Raw genomic sequence first — 6,000 nt, forward strand, 5'->3', positions numbered from 1 at the left:
AAGGCAAGAGTGAAAAGTTCTTGAATTGGTGTGTTTACAAATGAGGAGAAGCTCCTCTATTTATAGCAAGAAATCCTTGGCCTAATAGTGAATATTATGTCATGGCAAATGTCATGAAAATTTGGCCCCCACTTAAGAAGAAGCCAAATTAATGGTCATATTACAAATCTCCACCTTGGTCTAATTTCGGCTTATATATAGTAAATTTGCTCCACCTTCTCCGCAAAAACCCCAATGGGCAAAATCATTCTTCATAAATGCCAATCAAGTTCAAGCTTTCTTGGACACTGGAAGTGGTTTTGTGAATATGTCGGCAGGATTGTCTCTAGTGTTGATCTTCTGAACATAGACTTTTCCTTCGGCAATGGTTTCTCTGATGAAATGATACTTTATATCAATGGGTTTCGTCCTCTCATGATACATATGATCTTTAATCAAGTGAATGGCACTTTGACTATCACAGAAAATGGTAAGACCATATTGGTGTGAACCGAGTTCCGCAAATAGACCCTTCAACCATAAGGCTTCTTTGATTGCCTCGGTCACTGCCATATATTTTGCTTCGGTAGTATATAAAGCTACTACATGTTGTAATGTAGCTTTCCAACTAATAGCGCAACCACCAATGGAAAATACATAGCCTGTCAGTGATCTTCTTTTGTCAAGATCGCCTGTATAATCTGAGTCTACAAAATAAACCAAAGTGTTAGTATTTATCCCAAACTCCAAACGTGTGTTTGAAATATCTCGCAAGTATCTGAGAATCCATTTCACAGCCTGCCAATGTGCTTTACTAGGGCAAGCCATATACCGACTTACCACGCTCACTGCTTGTGAAATGTCTGGACGTGTACAAACCATTGTATACATAATACTGCCGACTGCACTGGAATAAGGAACTTGTTCCATGTACCTCTCTTCTTCCTCTGAATGCGAGGACTGAGCAACTGATAACTTAAAATGAGCAACAAGAGGGGTACTAACTGGTTTAGTATCTTTCATGCCAAACCTCTTCAAGACTTTCTCCAAGTACTTCTTCTAGGTCAAGAATAGCCTGTTGGCTTTTCGATCTATTTTGATCTCCATGCCAAGGATTTTCTTAGCTGCTCCCAAATCTTTCATCTCAAATTCACTTTTCAACTAACTTTTCAAATTGTGAATTTCTGTTAAATTCTTAGCAGCAATGAGCATGTCATCAACATAAAGTAATAAGTACACAAATGCACCATCATTTAACTTCCGGAAGTAAACGCAACTATCATACATGCTCCTCGAATAACCATGACCCAACATAAAGGAATCAAACCTTTTGTACCATTGTCTTAGAGACTGCTTTAATCCACACAAGGATATCTTCAACAAGCAAGCATGATCTTCTTTTCCTTCAACTTCAAATCCTTCGGGTTGATGCATGTATATTTGTTCCTCAAGTTCGCCATGTAAGAAAGTTGTCTTAACATCAAGTTGTTCTAATTCCAAATCATATATGGCAACGAAGGCAGGTGAGACACGAATAGATCTATGTTTAACAACAGGTGAGAAAATATCATTAAAATCAACTCCTTGTACCTGACTATAGCCCTTTGCAACTAATTGTGCCTTATACCTCGCATCTTCAACCCCTGGAATGCCATCCTTTTTCTTGAAGACCCATTTGCAACCAACAATTCTTTTTCCTGATGGCGGCTTCACAAGAGACCAAGTACCATTCTTGTGGAGAGACTCAATTTCTTCATTCATTGCAATCAGCCACTTAGCTGAGTCAACACCAGAAACTGCTTCTGAATATTTTGATGGTTCTCCAATTTTTTCAGTTTCATGTGCAACTGAAAAAGCAAATGCAACATAATCTCCAAACCTTAATGGTTGTTTACCTTCTCTTCTTGGTCTATGTTTGGCTATAGAATACTCCTCTTCTTCTGGTTCAACTTCAGGAGTCTCAACTTCAGGAATTTCAGCTTCTGTCTCAGCTTCAAGAGTTTCAACTTTATTTTGCTCCAAAGTTGATGAGCTTGGCTCAGAAGGAATGCCAATCTCAATCTCCACCTATTCTGTGCACTCTTTCCTTTATCTGTATTACAAGAACTAGAAGACTCTTTTCTAGAATGTAACATTGAGGATTCATCAAAGGTTACATCTCTGCCAATTATAAATTTTGGTGTCGTGAGATTAGGATACCATAGTTGGTATCCTTTCACCCCCAGATGCATACCCAAGGAAAATGCACTTTTTAGCCCTTGGCTCTAATTTTCCATCATTTACATGCATGTATGCAGGGCAACCAAATATCTTTAAATCAGAATAATTAGCAAGAGTATCTGACCACATTTTCTCTGGAGTCTTAAAGTTCAAAGGTGCAGAAGGAGTTCAGTTGACAACATAACAAGCTGTAGAGATAGCTTCTGCCCAAAAGACGTTTGTCAACCCAGCATTTGAAATCATGCAACGAACCCTTTAAAAGAGTTCTATTTATCCTTTCTGCCACACCATTTTGCTGAGGTGTCATTCTCACAGTACGATGTCGAGCAATTCCTTCATTCTTGCAAAATTCGTTGAATTCATCATTACAAAATTCCAAGCCATTATCTGTTCTAAGCCGCTTAACTTATTTTCCTGTTTGCTTCTCAATCAAAAATTTCCATTGTTTTAAATTTAAGAAAACATCACTTTTATTTTTCAGAAAATAAACCCAAATTTTTCTTGAATAATCATCAATGAAAGTTAACATATACCTGGCACCACCTTTTGATGGGGTACGTGAAGGACACCAAAGATCTGAATGAATGTAATCCAAAGTACCTTTTGTTCTATGAATCGCTGGAGATTTGAAGCTGACTCTTTTCTGCTTCCCGAACACACAATGTTCACAAAACTCCATATTTCTGGTACTTTGGCTGCATAAGAGATCTCTTTTACTGAGGATGGAAAGACCTTTTTCACTCATATACCCCAATCGCATATGCCACAATTTGGTGATGTCAGAATCTGATTTATCTGATATTGAAACTGCAGCAGCACCTGTAACAGTATATCCCAAAAGAGTATACAACGTACCAGATCTGTGTGCTTTTATGATCACAAGAGCACCATGAAAAATTTTCAGAACTCCACCTTCACCTGTGTACTTGCACCCAAGAGATTCTAGAGTGCCCAAAGAGATGAGATTTTTCTTCAAGTCAGGAACATGTCTAACATCGGTGAGAGTTCTCACCACACCATCGTGCATTTTGATTCAGACTGTACCTTTTTCAAAATCTTTGCAGGCAGCATTGTTGCCCATCAAGACAACTCTACCCCCAATAGATTCAGATGTGGTAAATAAATTCCGACTGGGACACATATGATAAGAACAACGCAAATCTAAAATCCACTCATTATTATATCTGAAACTATTATTAGTTGCTAAAAAAATAATTCCCTCAGTCTCATTAGAAGCTACATTTGCTTCGGCAGTGTCAGTATTTTTGTGCTCATTTTTCTTTTCTGTATGTTTTTCTTTGTTTTTCAATTTAAAGCATTCAGAAATAATGTGACATTTCTTATGATAATATTTGCACATGACATTTCTGTATCTGGATTTTGACCTTGATTTAGGTTTCTCACTATTTGAATCTTTCTTATTTGATCTACCTCTTATGAATAAGCCTTCCCCTTGGTTCCCACTAGTTTTTCCAGTAATATCTCTATTTATTTGTTCTTTTGATTTCAAAATAGATTTGATATCTTTATAAGAGATATTATCCTTTCCATAAAGCATATTATTTCTTATATGTTTAAACGATTGGGGTAAGAAAACAAGCAATAACACAGCTTGATCCTCACCTTTGATTTCAGCATCTATATTACTTAAATCCATAAGAAAAGAATCAAAAGTATCAAGATGTGTAAGTATAGAGGTACCTTCAGCCATACGAAAAGTGTAGAGTTTTTGCTTTAGGCAAAGCCTGTTTTCTACTGTTCTTTTCATATATATGGTTTTAAGTTTTTTCCATATGCCTTTGGCTGAGCTTTCTGCTGCAACTTCACGCAAAACCTCATTTGAAAGATTTTAAATAATACCTGCTTTTGCCTTTTTGTCTATGACGGCAAACTCCTCGTCCGTCATTTTATCCGGCATTTTCTCCTTTCCTTGCAGTACCAAATCTAAGCCATCCTGATTTAGGATTGCTTCCATATTTAATTGCCACATTCCGAATTTTACACTTCGGTCAAATTTCTCGACATAAGACTTTGTTAGAGTCATTTTGGCTATTTAAACTAACTCGGTTAGATCTGGCTCTGATACCAATTTGTTAGGATCGGGTTACCGGGTAGTGCGGAATTTAGCCAAACAACGTTATAATGACAATAACAAAGACAATACAAGTTGATAATAATGACAATTAAAGAAGATAAAGAAGACACAAATTTAACGTGGTTCGGTCAAGGTGACCTACGTCCGCAAGCGGAGAGGAGCAATTTTACTATACCAACAAGAGTACAAAAACGAATACAAAATTAGAGTAAATACTCTAATTAATCCCAAATACCCCAAGAGAATAACCTCACAAGATCACTCCAAAGAAAGGGTTCACACATGTATTTCTCAACACTCACTCTCTTACAAAATACTCTATAGTGAAATAAAGGAGGAGATTTAGAAAGACAAGAGTGAAAAGCTCTTGAATTGGTATGTTTACAAATGAGGAGAAGCTCCTCTATTTATAGCAAGAAATCCTTGGCCTAATAGTGTCATGGCAAATGTCATAAAAATTTGGGCCCCCTGTTGAGGTTTTTTGTTTATAAGATGAAATAGTCTTAAAATGAGGGTGAATGGGAAATGGAGGGAAAATAAATTTTTTGAGTAAAATTTTAAGTTTCCCCCTCTTGACAATGAGACATTGTCCCATATTGGAAGAGGAAAAGATTTTTAGTGGGTATATATATAATTGTTCTTCTTGTAGCTCTTAAAGAGTTAAGAAGAAAGCAAGCCTCGCGCCGTCGTCGTCGCTCGCTCGGCTCGGCTTCGGCTTCGGCTTCGGCTTCGGCTTCGGCTTCGGCTTCGGCTTCGGATTCGGATTCGGATTTGAATTTGGTCAAATGATTGATTGATTAATTTTTTGGACCAAATTTATTTGTTAATAGTAAATATTAACGTAAGATTATCCGCATTTGTAACGGATATTTTTTAATCCGTGTATTGACCACCAGCTGCAATAGCAGCCGCCTAATGCTCTTCCCACCATGAATGTGCTTGCTCCACAAACAAGCTAATGCTTGCTCCACCATGGAGGGTGGACAATTGTTCTTCTTCAACACTGGTGCTTGCTCCACAAACAAGCTAATGCTTGCTCCACCATGGAGGGTGGACGATTGTTCTTCTTCAATACTGGCTGCTATATATATGTGCAGCAGCTGTTGAAGAAAGACACACACAATACACAAGACTGAAATCGCTCAACAGATTTGGCTATACATTGCACTCCTTCCTCTCAGCATTTCCATACGATTTTCTGAGTTTCTACTCCTTCGTTCTGCATTGTTTTTAACTTCAAACAAAGCAACTGTAAGTGTGATTTGCTACCGAACTTTGTGTTCGCTGAAACACTGGGGTTTGAAGTACCGCTACACCAGTGTGTGATTCGTTCTATCCTGGGAGGAAATAATCTATTACCTTGGGTACTAGGAGGGGATTAAATTCCTTAAGGAAACACTGTGAATTCAGTGGGCTCGAATTAATTACTGTTTCATTACGATAACTTATATTTTGCAGAATTATTATTTACAAATACAGCAATATTGGCGGGACTAACACTCTTGCCGTCTCTGCTCCAATCCCCGATGTAGCGCCTGAACTTAGCTTATTAAAATAGGCGTTATAGCGAATTTTTCATCTGCTAAGTATAAGGATATGATCAAGTATTCAGAATCTTGCTTGGAATTTCCTATGTTTGAAATGACCATAATGTTAATTGTACCATTTAATGAAACAAGATCTTGGTAGAACAACTGAAATCCACG

Source organism: Nicotiana tabacum, chromosome 19 (genome assembly GCF_000715075.1).
Source record: "Nicotiana tabacum cultivar K326 chromosome 19, ASM71507v2, whole genome shotgun sequence".
Classification (NCBI taxonomy): Eukaryota; Viridiplantae; Streptophyta; class Magnoliopsida; order Solanales; family Solanaceae; genus Nicotiana; species Nicotiana tabacum.